At 37.6% G+C, this 24298-nt stretch overlaps 1 pseudogene; it reads right to left on the minus strand.

The window, feature by feature from the left end:
* The window catches only part of LOC149259277 (26S proteasome non-ATPase regulatory subunit 1 homolog A-like), a 106754-nt pseudogene extending 87297 nt beyond the window's left edge, over positions 1 to 19457 (minus strand).
* Between the last annotated feature and the right edge of the window lie 4841 nt (positions 19458 to 24298).

Below are 24298 nucleotides of genomic sequence, written 5' to 3' on the forward strand. Positions count from 1 at the left end.
AATAGCTCTTTGGAAATAAAAAAATTATTCTATTTAATATGGTGTATGTCTCATGGAATAATTCTACCTCTAAGGGAGAAAAAAGTATTTTTTATTGTGACTGATATTTATGAGTGTAGAAATATAGGACAACAACAGTCTTTCATGGATGGGCTACTTCTTCATGGATGATTCCTTCGTTAATTTTCTTCACAATTCATGTCCTTGTCTTCTTCAATGTAGGGCCACTATCATTATGCCCTTGATCATGTCCTTGTCTTCATGTCATTATGTATTTAACCTCTTCATGTTCTTGAGTGCCTTATTACTTAACTTCTTCAACATAGGGTCATCATCATAGTCCCTTCTTTCAATGTAAGATAAGTCATCATAGTCTCAGCATAGAGGGCATTCTTCCAATTATTAATCATCATCATGGTCCATATTAGAGGTAGAACATGTCATCATGTATATTTTCTAGACCTTCATCAAGTGCAGTGATATGGTAATCCTTTAGTATGATCATCAAGGTACAAGATTGTTACTTCATTTGTCTTCATATCTTAACAAGAGCTATAGTCATCCTTTGGCATCTTCAAGAATATTTGGCATCTCGGTCACTGCCATATTGATGATCAACTATTGACATCAATGACAACCTAGATTAACAAGCTTTGGTTGGCCCATCTCCCATATTTAGCTAGTGCATTAAAGCTTGAATTTCAACATATTAACCTATAGAAATTTTAAATTTTAAGAGATTATCTCAACTTTGTTTCCCTAACTTGAGTATATTAAAAGAGTTTCCTTGCAATTTTGTAAAACCTTGTTACAGCTGCTTCATTATAACCTTGCGTTTTTTTATTTTAAAATTTAATATCAAACCTCACATAGCCTTGCACTCAAACATTGACTCTTGTCTTAACATCTCTCTTAAGTGCATACAACTTTCATTTTCTCTTGGTCAAGGCATCAAATTCCAATTACACTTAATAATGTCAAGAAGGTTGCTTCTTTTGAGATATATTCAACATAAGTCCTAAATTTTGAATCCTTCATTAGAATCCAAGAAATGGGAAAAATAATATGTTGGTGATTCAAAAAGTTGAGCTCACATAAACCATGCATCGACTTTATATGCCCATGGTTGAAGAAGGAAAAAAATTTGCTTTGATAGTGTGGCTCTATCTAGCCTTTTCAAACTCTTTTAGACCAAGTGAACCATGTTGTAGGTGAGTCCTTATAACATTACAATCATACATATTGAGTATAACCTTAAGGACATTATATGCCATATGTTCCCTTGGTGGAATGCAATTAGATAGTATATCATTTTTATGGTCTCTATTTTTCCACTAGTGCCTAAACATTATGGGGATCCTGAAGACAGTGCCATTCAACCTCTTGAAACTGTTGAATTTAAGGTGTTGTCTTGAGACTATTAGTACAGTTTCACACTTCTCTCAAACAACCACAAAATTCATATCTATGATGCTGCTTGCATCTCTTGAAAGCTGGTATCAGATATGTTGTATGTGTTGCTTGTGAGTTGTCCAAGTAATCGACCTCTAAATCATGATTCCATAACTTCATTTAAAAAAAAATACATTCATTGAGACAACATCGCACTTGTTTTGCAACAATTCAGATTGGGTGAGGTCAATTTTGAAGCCCTATATAAGTCACCAGTTGATGATGAGGCACGATACTCTTTTGATAGAATCAGGGATCAAAATTATCATTATCATTGGATAGTAACAACCGTAACTTTCCACATAAAGTAGGGTAGATTGTGGATAAAGGTGTAACATGGTTCTTCATAAGATGAATACCCCTGTTCTACATAAGATGAATCACATTTTCGACCTTTATCGATCAATAATAATCTCCAAATTTGGATCCACCCCAAGAAGGACATTACTATTTACAAAAAACACAAGAAAAATAGTGAACAAAGAAACAAATAAACACAGATCACCATTCTCCACATACTAAATGCCACCAATATGTTCATCAGTACTTTTATAATTCATTTTTAATAGAAGCTTATCCTGACAAAACACACCTCAATAATAACACTAATTACCTGCATTGGTTCACCGTCCTTATCACTAGAGTTTGGGCCCTTTCCAGAGCACACAACACCATTATCAGATACAAATGTATTACCATCATCACCAGATATTGTTTCAACTATACTTGTATTATCTATTTCTTTTTTTCCTCTCATTTTAGCCCTTGCTGATGTTGAAAAAATAGTGGTTGGCAACTTTGCAGTTGAGGTGGTTGTTGGAGGTGCCATTGGATGAGGATACTCGAACAATGAAGGTTTTGCATCAAATATAAATTCAAACTTTGGGGTCTTCAAGTCATAGTTAAGCCCAATAAAATAAGTTGGTGCAAAAGACAAGCTCAAAAAGTAGATGAGCCGATACCAATACCAAAACTGTGTGAAGACTTCCATTCCAATAACTGCAGTCATTCTATCATACTTATACCTGGAAAGTACTTTAATAGTTACATTCCTGCCACTTGCATCTAAAATACCAAAAGCCAAAATTTCACCCATCTTACTCATGGTATCCTCATGCTTATCGAGAATTATTTTCTCTAGTTGACACCTGAAACAATATCAAGAAATCATTTCAGCTTGGTGAAAATTGAAATAAATGTATATACCAACATTTTGAAAACAATTTGGTAAGCGATGGAAATATTTGCTTTTAAAATTTGAACTTCCATGAAGTACTCCTAAGCCATTGTAAAGTCTAGGGGATAACATACTTGAAGTTACCTACACGTGATTCACACGATTCATTTGTTTGAACAAGAACCATAACCATTGCTATTAAAGCTCCTTGAACAAAATCAACTACATATGATGTCAGAGGCTCTAGCAGTGAAATGGCTTCACTCAATCCTGTACCAGCACAAGAAACACCCACTGCTATAGTTGCTCCATACCTAACATGTGGATTGTAAGACTCAGAAAGAAAAGATACAACTTGTGGTGTCTATGAAAATACAAGGAAAATTGTCAAATCAACACAAGAAAATAGAAACAATAGTAATGTTGCCGACATATTTATGCAAAACATTCCACTTATGATTCTGACTAGAAAAAGATAATTCTATCGAGATGCGTAGACAAAATTAACCTACTTAGGTTCTGAGTATAAAACAAACCCAAGGGCCAACACTGTAGTTTTTCTCACATCATCACTGACATCTGAGACAACAAAGTGGAGAAGGTGTCAGATAGCCTTGTTATTGGTTGTTCCACTTATGCTAGGATGAGTGCATACATTCCACCATATCGCAAAATAGGATCTTGATCCCATGTTATTTGTTCAATAAGTGTATCTGCCTCCTCTTCTCTTCCATAAACAGTAAGGGCTATTCCAAGTGCCAAACCCCTGCATGTCATTTCTAAATTGGAATCATATCTTCTAGGTAGACCAAGGAAAAATAAGAAAATTTAATAGTTTCAAGTAAAAAACTTATTTGAAAGTAGAGTTATTTGTTACATAAAAAATAATTAATACTTGATAATCTTCTCATGTTGTGTCATGTGCATATGCAAGCATTTCACTAGTTTTTTTCACTTGCAGTCCCAACCATAAGGAGACCCATGCTAATACCTACAGCTTCCCCAACAACTGCACTATCTAAATAGATAATATTCTTTATATCCTCATAAATTTCTTCATCGACAGTTCCTAAAGCTGCCAATCCCAAACCCAAGCATGCACCATGTTGAATTACCTGTAGAAATTACAACACACATCTGTAATGGCTCCCTTCAGAGAAAAACATGCTGGAAAAATAGGGTGAATCAACTTTTTTATTATAAAATAGTGCATATTTGCAAAGGAATGAGATACTTCAAGATTTGCACTGTGTAAGATTTCACGAAGAAACTGTTTGATCCCTTCTCCATGATTTGCATGTATAAGTCCCAAGGCATATAGGGCTTCACCCTCAAAAAAGGGACTTCCACCTCCACTAGCACCATTCTAAGGAAGATAAGGAGCCATCAAAGAACATCCTTGTTGAAGATGACCCCTATGAATGACTCCCAAGCTAGCCGTAGCACTAAATTTTTCCTAGTTTGTGGCTCTACTTAGCCATTCCTAGTAACACAGTAGATCAAAACCATAAAATACCACAATATAAAAACAAAATTATGTAAGAAACAGTTAAATGTGAACACAAACTTATTGTAAATATAAAATCATAGTTGAATCACCAAGTTTTCCCTGAGGAAAGTGTTTGCAGTTGTTCCAGCATGCATCAATGCATTGGCATAAATGGTCGCATTGTGGCATACACTATTGTGCATTTCAATATATTGTTTTATGGTTTACAATATGAGGAGATCTGACCTACACAGAATAAATATTGATTTGGGTTAGAAAAATCTCTTGCATTTAGAAGTAGTAACATTGACATATCTAAACTTTCAATTTTAATTTTAAATTTAAAAAAAAAAAAATAAAAAATAAAAAATCCAAGCAGTAGTAAAAATAGAAACCTATCCATCATTATCCCATCCCTTGGAAAAAGAAAATTACAAAACTAATTGGAGTATTGCCAATATCGAAGGTATTTAAACAACATTAAATTATATTATATGATTTACAAAAGAAAATTGATTCACCAAGGCCAACAAGGATAAAATATTTTGAGGGGGTCTTTAAGTAAATGGGCTTGTTATTAAATAGTTGGTCACTTTAATCTAGAAGATGAAGTTCCCAACATGACACAAGTACTTAAAGATCATATCATCTCTCTTGTGTTGGCCTACAAGCGCTTGTAAGGGCTAAGGCCCACATTGAATTGTTGGCCTCTCTTATCTCTCATATAAATAGAGGAAGGAGAGTTTTTCCATTAAAATATGTTCATTCACACTGGTGCACGTTGCACACAAGGAGAATCCTACAGGTCTAGGGTTAAGTTTTATCCCTTGGAGATTAGAGATTAGGGTTTTGTGATCAAACCCTAGGGTGGAATTGTGAAGAAGAGAATGAAGAGAGGACCTCTTGATTCAGAGGATGTGTTAGAGTGATGCTTGCATATTGGATCTTCTTGGTTGCTAGGGTTTTATCGATTCACCCTAGCTAGGGTTTGGAGCACAGGGAGGGGATTTGTACCAGACTTGAGAGAAAGCCATGATGTGTACATGTACTTCATCTTGAGCATGTTAATTAAGTTTGCAGTTGTCCAAAAACTTGTGCAATTTCCAAATTTGATTCAGTTACATATGTTCTTTATGCATTGTTATTTACAACCATATATGTCTTGCTGATTTGACACAAGTAAAATCATAACTGTGAAGTTATTTGACATCTGAGTGAAGAGTATAAGCTGCTTATTTTACTTTTTCCATGATTCCATTATTACTGTTGTGAAAGGGTATTTTCAGATTTGGCTATTGGCAGATGAGTTGCCTTAAAATGGATTGAAACTTAACCCTTTGATTTGGTATCTTTTCTCCTTGAATTTCCAAGAAGTTTGGGTTGTTCTGAAGTGAAACATTGTACTCTTTCCATTGTTGTTTCATATAGGGTTGAGATCCGAGAAACCTTCTAGGATGAAGATAAAATTTTTGATTTACATTGAATTTCGAATTCCAAGAGATTTCCAATTTCCAAAGGTGAGGTCCAAGTAATCTGGATGTAAAATCTGTAGACGTCCTCTCTAATGGCCCAATTCAGTTCTTCTCTAGTTGGCAAGGGATGGCTTGGCACATCTAGAGAGTACCTAAAGTGGGAAAGGTGCTCTAGGGAGAAGGTCATCCACTGGAGAAGTCAAGAGGCCTCTTAAAACCAATCTTGGGGATTTATAATTGATTGTGGATGCCATTAAAAGACACCACTCTTTCCAAAATCATAGAATCAATAGGATAATAAAAAGGTGTCAATTCACCTTGTAAAAAATTTCAAGTATTGATATCAGACATGTGATGAGAAACACAAAGATGAGATTATTTGAATTCTGCAGCAGGTAAAATAATGCCCTCAGATCCACACAGAAGTGGTATCTTTGGGTGGGTTAAATATCAAGACAAGAATATATCAATGTTTGATGGAGCATCTAGAAGGAATTCCATCCCTTCTGAATCTGGAGTAATTTATGACACAGAAGAGTCCAAGTGTAAAGTTGCATGAAATGTAAGTATTCAGTCAAGTAATATGGTAGAACCTCTGGCAGCCATGACAGGGCTTTAATTGTCAATTGATTACACAAGCAAGAAATAATTTGCATACAGTACTCAAATTGATTGTGGAAGCCATTTAAGTACACCATTTTGTCCAAAATCACAAGATCAACAGGATAATACAGATGTGCAAATTCACCATGGAGAAATTTTCAAACACTAAGTTAAACATCTGATAAGAAGCATGACAAAAAGGTTCATGTGATGGAAAATGAGGCCATTGTCCCAGTGGGAGAACTAGATATCCATTTTCTTGACAATGATTTCAACATCTCAGTCCCAAGTATTCCTTAGCACCACAACCAAGCCAAATGCTTTTCAAACATTGAGATTGGACAAGTGATGAGAAACAGTGAAAGCATATCAAAGAGGCTGATGGGATGGAAAATGAGGCCATCACTAACACCAATGGGGGAACTAGAGATCCATTGTTAGGGTCCCACCCTAACCCCCTTATTTATGTCATGGGATCACGTCATAGTCAAGAGTCAATAAAGCCCATATTAATATTTGTAAGTGGTTAACCCGCAATTAATTACGGGACCACAGTTAGTTGCAAATGGGCGGTAGTATTAGTTAGATGGTAAATGGGCGGTAGTATTAGATAGATGGTATTAATAAAACCCACGATATTGGCTCGTGGTATGGCATGTATGAGTCATATATAAAGGATAGAGACTCCCTGCGAGGAGGAGTGTGTCTTGTTTTGTAATCAAGCTCTGCTCTATTGGAGGTTGCCCCCTCGAAGAGGCCTGTGAACATTTCTCTCTGAATAATAAAATCATTGCTATTCTGTGCTCTGGGTATATTTTTTCGCATATTTTGTGTTCTCGGTATCTTTTCTTTGCAAATTCTATGTTTGGGTATCGCTTTGCAGGTTAAGAGCATAACAAGTGGTATCAGAGCACTTTCCAGGGCTCGGTGGGATCTCCAAATTTTAGCAAATTTTTTTTTAGGTTAGAGACGTGTTCCGGCGTCTTTAAACCACGGGATCTATCGTTAAGCGCATAAACCTGCGGATTTGGGGAGGCATGCACGTAGGAAATACAAGAGGTGGTCACGTCTGTTGGACTCCCTTGTAACCCCTGTGGGTACCCCTTCGAGTAGTAGCGCATTAGACAGAACCGCGCACGGACTGTCTTCCACGTACCCTCTGGGTATATAGGAAGCCCCCTAGCTCCCTTGAAACCTCACCATAGATAAACCTTCGGCCGTCTTGTGGCTACAGTACACCGAGAACAGCACTCGGAGAGATTACTCGCCCGTACGATAGGGTAGTCGGGTTGTACGGCTAAGGGTACGGTCGATCCTCCTTAGTTAGAGCCCTCAAACATTGGGCCGAGTACTACTGTCAGACCCTTGTGTATATTGCGATCTGTAGCACCTGACACTCCCCAAGTCCATAGTTCCCTTTCTATCGGGGGATCACACATCATCTATTCCAGATCAGCAGCAGCAGTTGTTCCACCATTCAGATCTCTCAAATCCACCAGATCGGATATTCCAGATCAGCAGCAGCAGTTGTCCACCATTCAGATCTCTCAGATCCACCAGATCGGATATTTCAGATCAGCAACAGTAGCTGTTCCACCATTCAGATCTCTCAGATTCACCAGATCGGAGTAGTTGGGAAGGGTTCCTGTACCTGGATATAATTTTCGCAGGACTTCTGGCGGCATTGACATTTTGAGGATTTGGCGACTGCAGTATTGATCAGGAAGGAGTAAGTCTGAGATCTCCCGGGACGCTTATTGGTGACCTAGCCCATCAGTATCAGGACGACGAGCTGAGCAAGGTGGTACCATTCAATTTCTTAGTAAAAATTTTTAGGCGGTCCCAAATTTTCATCAGGTTGGTGTATGGTAGAAACTCGCGCCCAAGCGATGGCCAATGAACAGATCGACAAAATTGAAAACCATATGGAGACCCTCGAAATGGCTACGTCCAAGATCGAACATGAGCTTCAAAATATGAGTAGCTTCGTACAACTTCAGCTTAAAGGAATGAGTAACCAGATACAACAGGCATTCCCAGAAGGCAAGGATCCAGCCCACGAGGAGGGGTATAATGGCCATAACCACCATGAGGGTGAGTCTAGCCACTCTCCTCACATTTGGCACTCCCGTCCACCACCCAGTCAGCGTCCTCCCAAGTTGGATATGCAGAAATTTGATGGTTCTCACACGTCAACATGGCTAGCACAAATGGAGCAGTATTTCCAATTGAATCATATCACAGATGAGGGAACTAAGCTTATGGTGGGCACCATGTACTTGGACAATGAAAGATGGCAATGGAAGGAATGGCATCAACGCTGCAATGGACATTTTCAGAATTGGGCCCAATTTGCCAAAACTCTCCGCAGTCGCTTTGAACAGGAAGACTCTTTTTTGGGGCGTCTCACTAAGCTTCGACAGACGGGTACAGTGGAGGAATATATGACTGCTTTTGAAGCTTTAGCCTTCCGCACTAAGGGTCTCACAGATGAGTTCTACATGGAATGCTTTATCAGTGGTCTTAAAGAAGCCATCAAAGCTCAGGTTCTACTCCACCACCCCCCCACATGGACCGAGGCTTGCCAGGTAGCCCGTAAGGTGGAACGTGCATTAACCGCCCAATCCAGTCGCCCCAACTTCCCCGCTAAAGGTCGTCCCTCATAGGCTCCCAATATGACCCAAACACTTAAGATTCAAAAGGTGTCACCGGCAGAAATGGCCGAAAGAAGGAAGCAAGGACTATGTTACTACTGTGATGAAAAATATTCCCCGGGTCATAAATGCAAAGAGCACAAGTTTTTTTCAAATAGATGCCACTGACTACAGCTCCACCGAGGAAGATCCACCACTTGAGGAACCAGAGGCCACCGAAGAAGATAACCAACAGGAGATGGTATTTGATGAACCAATGATTTCACTACATGCATTGGCAGGAATTTCTTCCCCTCAAACTCTCGAAATCAGGGGTTTTCTTAAACATCGCCCAGTAGTAGTCTTGATTGATAGTGGAAGTACCCATAATTTCATCCACCAAAAGATCGCTGAAGCAGCACATTATTTTGTCCGGGCAGTTTCTAACTTCCAAGTCCAGATTGCATATGGGGGCACAATGAAATGTGAAGGTTGCTGTGAAAATGTCAAAATTCAAATGGGGGATTATCATTTGAAAACCCACATGTTTGCAATACACATGGGGGGTTGCGACATTGTCCTCGGTGCGGAATGGCTCCGCACTCTTGGGCCAATCACAATGGATTTCCAGGAGTTATATATGAGTTTTAAGCAGAACGACTTCACACATACCCTCCGTGGACTACAGGCGGGAGCCCCCTCTATCATAAGCTCGCATAGGATGGAAAAATTGTTAAAAAAGGGCCATCATGGAGTGGTAGCTCAATTTAATGCAATCCAGGTAGTAGACACCATGTCTTCGCCAATTCATCTTGAGATGCAACAGATTTTGAATAAACATCGGATGGTCTTTGACAAACCTCATGAACTTCCACCCTCGCGAGGGGAACATGATCATAGCATCACATTGGTTCCAGGGGCCCAACCCCCAAATGTGCGGCCATACAGACATCCGTTCACCCAAAAGAATGAAATAGAAAAAATCATCAAGGAATTGTTGGAAGCAGGTGTCATTCGTCCTAGCATTAGTCCTTATTCATCTCCAGTCGTCATGGTCCTCAAGAAAGATGGGGAGTGGCGGATGTGTCTAGACTTCAGGGCCCTCAATAAGTTAACAGTCAAAGATAAATTTCCCATCCCAGTGGTTGACGATTTGCTGGACGAATTCAATGGGGCTCAATTCTTCACTAAATTGGATCTTCGCTCAGGCTACCACCAAATTCGCATGAAGGAAGTCGACATTCCCAAGACAGCTTTCAGAACTCATGAAGGCCATTATGAGTTCTTGGTCATGCCATTTGGTCTCTGTAATGCCCCCTCTACTTTTCAGAGCCTTATGAATCACCTCCTCAAACCATATCTAAGAAAATTTGTCCTGGTCTTCTTCAATGACATACTCATCTATAGTGGCACTTGGGCAGCACATCTTCAGCATGTAGATATCCTCTTGCAACTGCTCCGCACGCATAAACTATTTGTCAAAATGTCTAAGTGTGCGTTTGGCAGGGAAGAAGTTGAGTATTTAGGCCACATTGTGGGGCGTGAAGGTGTCAAGGTGGATCCCAAAAAGATCCAGGCAATGCAAGAATGGCCTCAACCTAAGACCTTGAAAAGCTTGAGAGGATTTTTGGGTCTCACAGGCTATTATCGTAAATTTTTCCGCAATTATGGCCGCATAGCGAAGCCCTTGACGTAACTTCTAAAGAAAAATTCCTTCTTTTGGAACGAAGAAGCACAACAGGCATTTACTGCTCTCAAAACCGCCATGTGTTCCACTCCGGTCTTAGCACTACCGGACTTCACCAAAACATTTGTCATTGAATCTGATGCTTCGGGAACAGGTATTGGAGCAGTCTTAATGCAGGAAGGGTGACCATTGGCCTTCACCAGCCAACAACTAAGTGGGAAGAACTTGGGCCAATCTACCTATGAGAAGGAAATGATGGCCATCTTACATGTAGTTGAGACCTGGCGACCCTACCTGTTGGGGCGACGTTTCCAAATCCGCACAGATCATCACAGTCTTAAATATTTTTTGGAGCAACGCCTATCGTCCCCCCAACAAAATAAATGGTTAGCCAAAATGCTGGGATATGATTATGAGATCATTTACAAGAAAGGGAAAGACAACAAGGTAGCAGATGCATTGTCGCGCCAATTTGAGGAGGAAAGTACTCTGCTCGCAATATCCCTCCCCATTCCAGACTGGATTGAAGAGGCTCGCAGGGAATGGTTTTCACACCCCGGGCTCTCCCAACTCATTTCTCAATTACAGGCAGATCCTAATTCCAGCAAGGGCTACTCGTGGCAGAATGATATTCTTCGCTACAAGGACAAAGTCGTCATATCACCAACATCCACCCTCAAAAGTTGCATTTTGGCAGAATTGCATTCATCTCCCATTGCAGGACATTCGGGCTTTCAGAAGACATACGCTCGCACCAGAAGATCATTTTTTTGGACCGGCATGAAACAGGACATCCTTACTTTTGTAGCAGAATGTGACGTCTGTCAACGCCACAAAGGGGAAACCGTCAACACACCAGGCACATTACAACCATTACCCATTCCGGCGTCAATTTGGATGGAGGTCTCCATGGATTTCATTACAGGTCTTCCAAAGTCTGGGAACAAATCAGTCATCATGGTGGTTGTGGACCGACTGTCGAAGTATGCTCATTTCTGCGCCCTACCCCAACCATTCACACCCACTTTGGTTGCTCAAACTTTCATGGATCAAATCTTCAAATTGCATGGCATGCCCACTTCTATTGTATCCGACCGCGACCCAATCTTCACTAGTAATTTTTGGCAGGAGCTCTTCAGAATACAAGGCACTCAACTCAAACTCAGTACTTCATATCATCCACAAACAGATGGTCAAACCGAAGCCATCAACAAATGTCTAGAAACCTACCTTAGGTGTTTCACTTCAGAAAAACAACACCTTTGGGTACAGTGGTTACCTCTAGCAGAATGGTGGTATAACACCAACTATCATGCCACCACCAAAATGACTCCCTATGAAGCAGTCTATGGACAACTTCCGCCGTCCCCCACTTCTTATCTCACGGGGTGCTCCAAAGTACAAGCCGTGGATCAACTCCTACAACACCGTGCAACCATGCTTGCCCACCTGCGCGAGAATCTTCATCAAGCTCAGAACCGTATGAAGCAACAGGCTGACCAACATCGCTCAGAGCGCCAATTTCAAGAAGGGGATCAGGTCTTTTTGAAGCTGCAACCATATAAGCAAACATCACTCAAAGACAAGGGCTGTCAAAAGCTCTCTCCAAAATTCTACGGACCATATCAAGTACTTCAGCGCATTGGAGAAGTGGCTTACAAGTTGGCTTTGCCACCTACAACAAAAATCCACCCAGTTTTCCATGTATCGTGTCTCAAGAAAGTGATTGGGAACAATTGCCGAGTTCAAACCAGTCTACCTGAGTTGGATGGAGAAGGATCAATCTGGCTTCAACCGGAACAGGTTCTAGACACTCGAGACAAGCACCTGCGCGGCCGCATGATTAAGGAGGTCCTCGTCAAATGGAAAGATACCTCGCCGGAAGATGCAACTTGGGAACCAGCCGCTATTCTTCAACAGTTTCCGCAGCTTCAACCTTGAGGACAAGGCTAGTCTTAAGGGGGAGGGCATGTTAGGGTCCCACCCTAACCCCCTTATTTATGTCATGGGATCACGCCATAGTCAAGAGTCAATAAAGCCCATATTAATATTTGTAAGTGGTTAACCCGCAATTAATTACGGGACCACAGTTAGTTGCAAATGGGCGGTAGTATTAGTTAGATGGTAAATGGGCGGTAGTATTAGATAGATGGTATTAATAAAACCCACGATATTGGCTCGTGGTATGGCATGTATGAGTCATATATAAAGGATAGAGACTCCCTGCGAGGAGGAGTGTGTCTTGTTTTGTAATCAAGCTCTGCTCTATTGGAGGTTGCCCCCTCGAAGAGGCATGTGAACATTTCTCTCTGAATAATAAAATCATTGCTATTCTGTGCTCTGGGTATATTTTTTCGCATATTTTGTGTTCTTGGTATCTTTTCTTCGCAAATTCTATGTTTGGGTATCGCTTTGTAGGTTAAGAGCATAACATCCATTTGTACCACAGTGACATCAATGTCTCAGCTCCAAGCATTCCTTAGTACCACAACCAAGCCAAATGATTTACAGTACATATCTTGTTACCAGCTGTATATGTATGCAATCCCAACATTTCCAACAGTTGCAACTTATGAATTCTCAGCTGTTAGGTTGATTAGCTTTCATTCTTTTCAGAAGCTTAAAGGACAAGGGAAGCATGGATATCTGGCTATAGAGTTCTACTCTTGTTTCTCGGTTGTATAGTTTAATAGTGGTATTTTTCATGTCCAAGTAAAGGGTGCTTCGTGTTTCCCTCAACTTATATATGTAATCTCCAGTTCCAGTATTAATATAAATCTTTGTCGTTGTTAAGAGAAAAAAAATAGAACTGCGACCATTTGAATTTGATGCTTAAGCTCCCCACTATGTGCCCAGCTATCTTTGTAATGATGCCTTTGGACAAAATCCCAATATAATATACTCACAACATTCATTGATAGAACTTAGAACAATATTATCTTCTCATTATTTTAACATGGTTGCATACTAGTTTCATTAAAAAATCCAACTACAAGTTAAAGCACACAAAAGTCATAAATGCAGATCAGGGAATACTAAATCAAATTGCAAAAAAAATAAATTGACATTAAAAAACATTGCACAAGATGAGACTTCAGACCTATTGTGACTGTACAAAAACTGCAATATCAGAAGTATAGCCATTTCACTAGACAAAATTCCTTTAATCTTTGCTAGTCTTTCTGCATAAATGACTTCTATTATATCCAATTCATTATTAGCTCCATTGGGAACAATAGCACCATCTTTCATTTGGACACCATCAGAGGTATCCATTGCAATAGGTGTTTAAGCCAAAGCATTGTTTCCATTATTAGAAACATCACCCGGAACTACTAAAGATTGTCCAACATCTGCACTTCTAGTGCCTTGCTACTTGAGCTCGGGAAGTTGGTTTCTAACATTTATTAGGAAAGCCTGATCCTCATTTTCAAGAAAATCAAATGCTATCTGAAAGGCCAACAAGGCATCATCCTACAAAAAAGGGAGCAAAAATATTGGTTTCAATTATAAACAATGAACATGCAACCCAATATCAGTTTAAGTTCATCCATTATCAAAATTTCCTTAAACAGAGAAACATGCAACCACTATCAAGATTTCCTAAAAAATTACCTTGTCCCCTCTTAGGAGTTTCTCCAATATACTTGCAACAATGTCTGGTTCCTTCAGAAACATGAGGCACTGACAAATGCTTAAATAATCAGGTGAGGGTAGTTTTTGATATATTTTAACAAGGAGTGCAAGAATCTACAAAACCAACATAGATTTTATAAGTCAAATAACATGTTGCATGTCCTATAGTGTGGTTATCTGACTCCAGATAGTTAGGGGCAATTAGAACATTAAATTGACTTAACATATATGAGTCCCAAAATGAAATAACTTTAGATGATGAACATCAAAAGAAAAGCATGACATTTACTGCAAAGAAAGTGAATTTGTAGTGGCTAAGAGTGAAATTATAAAAGAAAATCCAAGCATGTTGATTCTTTCTGAACATGCTTGTAATTTACCAATATAAAACCATATATTTAAAATGGTGCCATAGATTTTTGAATGTACCACCTTTCCATGTTTTTATAAATAAAGTTCATCTGCTAATTACCATAGGAAAACCATGCAAATGTCATGGCAACTTCCCAATGCAGAAAATGCCAATAATTGACTAAGCATATTCATTTATAGGTACCACCTTTACCTGTTTTTATAAATAGAGTTTATTTGCTAATTACCATAGGAAAGCCATGCAAATAAGATAACTTCCAACAAAAAAAAATGCCAATAATTCATTTCTTGAAAAATAGATACATGAAATGTTTAAAGACACTTGTAATTATTGAATTAAGGCTTTTGTGATTCATATCAAGTTTTTGAGACATGTTTTTGGCGATAATCACATCAAAATTCATTTGTCGACACATTTTGAACCAACAAGTATGGTTCATCATTAGGACAAGATGAAGAATTGGATCATGATAGCGAGTTAAATAGAGAGACCGACCATTCAAACGGCTAGAAAGAAACGACTACATTTGATTGGGCTTTAGCTACAATTGACTGGACCAAGAGTAAGGGGAAATTTTTATTAATTAATTAATTAATTAGTTAATTTGTTTATTAGATTTATTTATTTATTAATTTAAATATATAAATAACTAAATATATATGTTTATAATTAACTAAAAATATTTTAATTATGTTTATATGTAAAGTTATTTATTATAAGTACCATGTGTAATTAAATAAAAACTAATTAAAAACTTAAAAATATATATATTAGTTAAATTTTATTTATATTATATATATATAACTAAATATATATGCTTATAATTAACTAAAATTTTTTTAACTATGTTTATATGTAATCTTACTTATTATAAATACCATGTTTAATTAAATATAAACTAACTTGAAAATATCTATTGGTTAAATTATATATACCTAAACCTAATACCTAATTATTAAGGGAAATTATTCTCTTCTTATCAATTTAAAATATATATAAACCTATATTAATACTACTATAGTAATATTACGAGGTAAATTAGAGTTAAAAATAAATCATAATAATAATATTAATAAAAATAATAATGAATAAAAAATATAAATAAAAAATGGAAAAACAATAGATAAATAGAAAAGGGAACATAGAGGAAATTCAAACAATTCAAGAGACGAGGGAAAGAAATCAAAACCGGAAAAGAAAACAACAAAAAGAAAGGAAAAACAAGGCGGGGGGGTGGGGGGGGGGGTGGTGGGGGGTGTTAAGAGGAAAGGGCAAGGATCTAATAGTTGTTGATTTTCCATCATCACCCCTATTAAGATCACTCTTCCTCCTTCGATTTCAATGGCCTCCCTAAACTTCCGATGATGAAAAGGAGCAATCCTAGCAATGACCCGGGCCTCCTCAATGCATATATGATGCTTAGTCTTCTCCACGTGTTCTGCCAAAGCTGAAGATCGGGTCCTCCCATGCTTGATATCGACTGCATGCTCATGAATCCTTTGATTAATAGAGCACCCAGTTTCACCAACATAGGGGGTCCCACAAGAACATGGAATAACATAAACACCTTTCATATCCTTGGGGTCAACATGGTCTTTTACAGATCTTAAGGAGCTACGAATGGTGTTAAGGGGTCTAAAGGTTGAGGGAACATTATGCTTCCTTAGGATTCTTGCAATCTTGTTAGTGGTTCCCTAGATGAAAGGGAGATGCACCCCTGAGATTCGATCTTTAGGGTATTTCTTAACCTTGGGACCTTTGCTAGCTTTGAGGAAATCTTTAAGACCTTGGTGCCTACTATATCCATTATTAACAAAAACATTAAGGAGATGGGCTTTCTCTTTGTAAAGGTGGTTTTCATCAGAGATTCTTGGTGCACGAGCAGTTATCTTATTGAGAACACAATTAGGCAATACTGCGCTTTCATCCTCAAGAAAGCAAAGCCCCCTAGGAACAACATTAACAAGGATGAATTTAATGCCCTAAAAGTCTTGAACCAGAATAAGGACATTGTCGTTCTTAAAGATGAAAAAGGTGGGGTTTTTGTGATCCTTGACAAGGTGGATTATCACAGGAAGATGTTGGATCACCTATGTAATAGCAGAAGCTATAAAAAGCTTAATAAGAATACCCTGAAAGGATCTCCAGAAAAATATCTCTAGCTATAAATTCTAGTAGCACTCTGGGTACCTTTTGCTATAAGCTTATTGAGAGTAGCCCAATCACTCCAAGGATATATGGGCTTCCAAAGATCCACAAATATGGGGCCCCCCTAAGATCCATTATCAACACTATAGGAGTGCCTACCTGCCTCCTAGCCAAATTCCTAGCCTTGAAGCTTAAACCCCTTGTTGGACATACAAATTCATTCGTCAAAGACTCTTCTTCATTTGTTAATGCATTAAAGGGATTATTGAAGTTTTATCATGGGGACAATCATGTTAGTTCTAATGTAGTATCCCTGTACACTAACATCCCTATTAAGGATGCCATTGAGGTCATCAATCGCCTCATTGATTCTGATACCACTAGATTAGTAGAGATTTGTCCTACTTCTACTTTTTTCTACTTTGAAGGGGAATTCTATGAGTAGACTTGTAGGGTTTCCATAAGCTCCCCATTATCCCTGGTTGTTGCTAATATTTTTATGGAATACTTTCAATCGAAGGATTTGGCCTCAACCCATTTCTAGCCTAAGTTATGGAAAAATTTTGTAGATGACACTTGTGTCATATGGCCTCATGGCCAAGAAAAGTTAGATCAATTTTTCCAGCATCTCAACAATCAATCTACCTCCATAAAGTTCACTATGGAGTAGGAAGTTGAGGGGTGCCTGCCTTTTCTTGATGTTCTCATTTTGAAGAAGGATGATGGTTCTTTCTCCCACCAGGTGTTTCAGAAGAAAACTCACACTGAGCAGTATCTTCATGCCAAGTCTCATCATTTCCCGACTCAAAAGTTTGGTGTTCTCAACACGCTAGCTACTCGTGTGCTGAGAATCTCTGATGAAAACCACCTTTATAAAGAGAAAGCCCATCTCCTTAATGTTTTTGTTAATAATGGATATAGTAGGCACCAAGGTCTTAAAGCTTTCCTCAAAGCTGGCAGAGGTCCCAAGGTTAAGAAAGACCCTAAAGATCGAATCTCAAGGGTGCATCTCCCTTTCATCCAGGGAACCACTGACAAGATTGTGAGAATCCTAAGGAAGCATAATGTTCCCTCAACATTTAGACCCATTAACACCATTCATAGCTCCTTAAGATTTTTAAAAGACCTTGTTGACCCCAAGGATATGAAAGGTGTTTATGTTATTCCATTTTCTTGTGGGACCCCCTATGTTGGTGAAACTGGACACTTTATTAATAAAAGGATTCATGATCACGCAGCCGATATCAAGCATGGGAGGACCCGGTCTTAATATTTGGCGAAACACGTGGAGAATACTAAGCATCATATATTCATTGAGGAGGCCTAGGTCATTGCTAGGATTTATCCTTTCATCACCAAAAGTTTAGGGAGGCCATTGAAATTGAAAGGAGGTCGAGTAATCTTAACAGGGATGACGGATGGAAAATCAACAACTGTTGGATCCCTGCCCTTTCCTCTTAGACCACCCCCCTTGTTTTTCCTTTCTTTTTGCTGTTTTCGTTTCCAGTTTTGAATTCTTTCCCTCGTCTCTTAAACTGTTTGAATTTCCTCTGTGTTCCCTTTTCTATTTATTTGCTGATTTTACTTTTTTGTTATTTATATTTTTTATTAATTATTATTTTTATTAATATTATTATTATGATTTACTTTTAACTCTAATTTACCTCATAATATTCCTATAGTAGTATTAATATAAGTTTATATATATTTTAAATTGATAAAAAGATAATAATTTCCCTTAATATTTAGGTATTAGGTTTAGTTCTATAGAATTTAACCAATATATATTTTCAAGTTAGTTTTTATTTAATTAAACATGGTATTTATAATAAGTAAGTTTACATATAAACATAGTTAAAAAGTTTTTAGTTAATTAAGCATATATATATATATATATATATATATATATATATATATATATATATATATATATATATATATATATATATATACATATATATATATACATAATTTAACTAATATATATTTTTAAGTTTTTAACTAGTTTTTATTAAATTAAACATGGTACTTATAATAAATAACTTTACATATAAACATAGTTAAAATATTTTCAAGTTAATTATAAACATATATATTTAGTTATTTATATATTTAATTAAATAAATATAATAAACAAATTAACTAATTAATTAATAAAAAATTTGCCTAACTCTTGGTCTAATCAATTGTAGCTGAAGCCCAGTCAAATGTAGTCGTTTCTTTTGGTAAAAAATAGTCGATTCTTTCTAGCCATTTGAATGGTCGATCCCTCTGTTTAACTCGCTACCATGATCCGATTCTTCATCTTGTCTTGATGATGAACCACACTTGCTGGTTTGAAACGTGTCGACAAATGAATTTTGATGTGATTATCGCTGAAAACATGTCTCAAACACTTGTAATTCTCTCTTAGTACTTTTCTTAATATTTGAGAAACAATAATACAGGAAGAAAGAAATATAGTGCAATAAGACTACCTCTTCCAATCTTAACCAATATCTAGAGTATTCAACAATGCTTGTAAAAGTTTGTGTCCTAAATTCCTAATTACTAGTAAAGTCCCATGCAAATGATTATAGATTAGTGAAAAACACTAGAAGGTTTAACAATCAACTAAGAAAACATATAATTTCTTCGTAGATGCACAAAACTGTTAGATATCTTTACCTCATGTCGACACTCTCTTCTACCAACAAATCCATGAGAAACATTAATGCAATATGAAAGCATTCGAGCAACAATATTACAGTAGTAGGACCCAAATATAAGGGAATAGTATGTTTCCATTGTCACAAGAGAAACCCAATAGCTACTTTCTCGCACCATACATATTGTGCTCCAGTTTGAATTATATTCAAAAGAAATTTGTTAGTACTAGTAGTTGTATTTGAACTAGAAAATATTGGGGGCTACAACCATTCCTATACAACCTGAGACAAGAGAGCTAAGTTGAGCTGACGAAATCCTATCTCTCCCCTTCCCCAAGCCAAATCAGGGAGAAGGACTAATTTTTTTACTTGAACTTTGTTCACTGTCATGACCAGTACCACATGAGTATTGTCTAAGAAATTGATTACATAGAAATATACATTGACAAAAAATACCTAATACACAGAGCCTAGTAAAGAATAGTCAAACTTGGCAAGCAAACACTAGGAAACCAATGTTTTATTCCACTCAACTTCTCTTTTGTGTGATTCTTTTCTTTTTTTTCTTCCTCTCATGATAGGCGGGGAACTAGTGGTCTATTTAATCACTCTTGCATATGAAGAATTCCTCTCAACACCCTAGACTGGAGGATCCTCCTTTGGTGGCTTGGAATAATAATTCAAAGCCTGTTCAACTTAAATCTTCTCTGTCCCCTCTAGATCCTTTCATTTTCCTCATGGACCACCAAAGACTCAACCTTCTGCTTCTTCTCCTTGTTACTGCTCACCTAATACCTTGAAATTATTGTAGACTGAGTGCAGAACCAACAATTTGGTTTGAGTGGATTGCAATAAAGGTTGTCGACATCTCCTCCTAGTCATTGTTCACATCAGTTGCTCTTTTGATTGAGTCTAGGTCACTAGCCTTTCTTATAGTCTCTTTTGAAATGATCATTTTCATGACAAATGTTGCATTTGAAAAGGAGTTGTTTGTAACCTAGTCTATGAAGGTGACACCAATGGTTTGAGTTCAATTGAATGGCTTCAGGCATACCTTTTGCCAGCTATTAAAAAGTATTTGGGACTACTCTATACAAGAATTTCCCAATTCTATTTCATATAAGCTAGTAGGTCAAGTCACCCAAAAAGTGAATGACAAGTGCAAGACGTGAACCCACACTGGAACTATCTTAGAGATGTCCTCTTCTAAATTGAAGTCCAAAAACCAATGATTCAGATACAGACCTTTCGATCCCAAGAAATAAGGACCACTCCAAAATATCAGATCTTTGTCTTCCCTTAGTTGGAACAAGAAGATGATAAATCCAACAACCATGAACAAAGAAACTTACTCATCCCTTCATCAGCGGAAGCCAATATAGAGCTTAAGAAATTGGAAACAACCCTTCATCATCTACATACCAGTTGTTAGAAAATTATATATTACAGAGCAATGGAACACATAAAATATTGTAGAAATATAAACATAGAAAGCACATAAAACAAGAGAGACATAGATATATGTGGTTCACCCAATTTGGGCTACGTCCACAGAGAAACAACTAGTCCTTTTTATAGCTCCAAATACCACCTTATGTATTTTTGATGCTTGGTTTATAGCCTAGGGCAACCCCTCCTTCCAGACTTGGTCCAAATATTCAAAAAACAACGTTTTACTCCCTATACATGACTTTTCCCTGTATTAAACACATGTACACCCGGTTCAGCCTATACCCAACCTGTGTATATGTATTCAAACACTTAAAAAATTAAATTTTCTTAATTATGGGTGGAGATTACGGGTTTTACCTGTTGATTACCTATTAGTGCTTGTGGCCCAACTGTTCCCAACTGTTTCCCAACTAAAAAACTACTTTGGGAGAAGTATAAAAAGACTTCAATGGGAAGGCCTTAAGGAGGAGAGAAAATAGAGAATTACTCTGCTGAGATTATCCCCTGATCAAGTCTGAATATCCCTATGCTTCAAGAACTTCCCCAAGTTCAGGAAACCCTTGTTTCCTTGAGAGTTGATATACTTTCACTTGTGGGAGATATCCTTGTGTTGGTTATGGAAGGAGCCTTTTGAAGACTGGGACTAGATGGACCTGGAGGGTGGTTCCGCTTGGAGCTGGAAGAGGAAGACTCAGGTGAACTCTTGCTATGTTTTGGTTATAGTTATCTGCAATAAAAGAAACATTTTCTTGTTCCTGATATCAACTTTGTTCATGCATCTGATGTTATTGTTATGGTTTATGTATGAATGACTATTTCAATGTATAACTAACCATCTACTTATATGCTATAAAGTTGATTTCACTATAATGCTTTATCTATATGCTGCTGCATGTCTTTGAATTGGTTGTTTTGAATGTTAAAGGATCGTGAGGAGTTGCAAAGGGTTTGAACCTTGGTTGGAACTACCCGAACGAAGGACCCCCGGGTATGTACATCCTCACATGGTTTGTTCGTTTAAGCATTTTGCCTGAGTTATTTGCTTGTTTCTTGTTGTAGATTACTCCTGCTCTGCTAGGGTTCTAACCCAAAGCCGTAGGGGACTTTATCCCTTAACAGAATTGTCGACTCCACTAGGGACAACAATCTTGTTGTTCCTAGTTTGGGTTATTTAGTGCCAATCAGGGCTAAACTTTCAGTTTCCTTGCTGTGATTGTATTTTCTGCCCCTGTAGGAACTCAGACTTCAAGTCTGATCCATTTCATTAGGCCTCATTTTTTTTTTCTTGTAAACTTGTATATACACATCTTTGTCAGGTTATTGAAGCGTATACACGCTAGTTTCTCTGAACTGAAGCCGCATATACGCAGCTGTGTAGAGACATAGTTGCGTATACATTTTCTTTGCATGATTTTTTCAAGTCTTTTTATCTGGAAAGATTTGTTTCTTGGCCTGTGTGCTTCCTGAGTGGTCAGTTTCTATTTTCAGATTTTAGTTTTTCAGTGAGCCTACTGTTTCAAGTTCTCTCCTGCTTTGAAGAGTTTTTGGTCTTGGTTTGCTTTACAGTGACTGTGACCATTTGTGTTTGAACACACAAGGCTTCTTGTAGAGGCCCTTGATTGTTCTGGTTTTCTGGAACAAAATATTTCTTGCAATATTTGTGTCAAACTTCATTTTTATGGTTTACTTGCTTTGCTTCCTGTTAAGTTGTGGCCATTCACTTCTTCTTGCTTTTCGAAAGTTGTTGTTGACAAATTTCAAAGTGTGCTTTTCCTGATTTCTTGATTAGTGTCTCAAAACTCTTTTTGCTACTTTTGGATCGTTTAGTGCATCTTGAAGCACCTACTTTTTTAAGTTTTCATTCGTGTTGAATTGACAACTTGCAAAGTTTCCTTGTTGTTTGCTTTCGGTCTTTGAGTCTTTTGTAGCATTTAGAGTGCTTTCGAAAAGTTATTTTGATTGTTTCTTGAAAAACAAAAAGTCTTAAAAAACATATTTTTTCTTTTCTTTAGCCAAGTTTTTGGTTCCTTTTTCATTTTTTGAAAGTGAATTGTGATCTTTTGTGATCTGTCCTTCTTGTTTGTAGAGAATTGTTGCATTCAAAATTTATATTATCTTCAATACTTAAGTTGGCTTATTAATCATTATAAACAATTTCTTTCGTTTTTGAAGTGATTTAGGATCTTGCATCTTCATTACACCTTTCATTAGGATAGTTTACATTGTTAAAGCATTAGTAATCTTTTTAGTTTTTGCATGTGTGAAGTGTGTTGCAAGAAAAGAAAAGAAAAAGTTTTTTCTTTATAAAAGTTTCATAGAACCCATGTAGAGATCTCTTTTCATTGAAAGAAAAATGATTTCATTCATGTAGTTACTTTTTCTTTGATTTTGGTTGAGTCATACACACATCATTAGTTTCACTCTCATACCCTTGACTTAAAAGAACAACCACTTAAAATCAAGTGCTAATAAAATAAACTAGAACTTTTTATATTGTCAATAAGTACACCAACAAGTTTTAGGTTATTTAGGGCCTTGGATTAGGTGAGAGGAAAGTAAACTCTCCAAGGCCATTCTAAATTGTCAAACGTAGAAGTCTAAATAAAGAGTGAAAATCCAATAGCATTAGGGAGACCGGGAAAGCTCTGTGACTGGGAGTTAAGCACGAGGGTTTTTGAAGATAAGGACGAGAGATACCCCCTCTCTTACTTGTTCGATCTTACCTCACGACTATTCCGCTCAACTTTTGATACGAGTTGGTATATTTAGTTGCCTATCCTATGGATCTACACAGGTGGCTGCGGAGGGGAATCCCGTGGCACTTGAGGTTGACGTTGCATCACGTTCAACAGTACTTCTGGAGGGCACCCTTGCGAAGCTTGGGGGCTTGCACCAACAAAAGCTGTTGTCTAGGGGTCAGCGTAACTACCTCTGATACCTTCATTGGTACGCTTGGGTCATCATTATCCCAGACTATCTTCGGAAGGTCCCTTACTTCACTTTCTTGTATTTTGGTGTCCGGTCCTCATCACTCGGAGCAAAAATACTTGGAAGTTGCTTGATTGGTTGTGACTTTAGGGACTTAATAATCGAGTGCTCTTTGCTCCTTGTATATAGTTGGCTTTAGGTATTTTTTTCTGGTCACTTTTGGACTTTATATTCTGAGTGGCTTACCACTCTGTCGATCTTGAAAGATTTTTGGTATTTCTTTGGAAAGTTGTGGAGTTGCCTGCTCAAGGGAAAAGGTTTTAATTGTGCGTCTATCTTCCTTGAAAAGTCATTTGTACATTCCCGTAAGGGAAGGGTATGTGAATCGGTTAGATATGGTCCATATTCTTGTGGAAACCAACGAAGGTACCCTCCCAAAAGGGGATCCTTGTGCTTTTCCTTTCTTTGGAAACATTGGTATTCCCTTTATGGCCACTTTGAATATTCCTGGATTGAATGTTCGACTACCCGTTTGGCTGTGGTCCACTCCTAATGTTCCAAATGATCTTGAAGCTTCTCAATTGAATACTTTATTTCAGG

This window comes from Pinus tabuliformis, chromosome 6 (assembly GCF_031772625.1).
Source record: "Pinus tabuliformis cultivar Carrire ecotype Pingquan chromosome 6, CPIR1, whole genome shotgun sequence".
Taxonomy (NCBI): Eukaryota; Viridiplantae; Streptophyta; class Pinopsida; order Pinales; family Pinaceae; genus Pinus; species Pinus tabuliformis.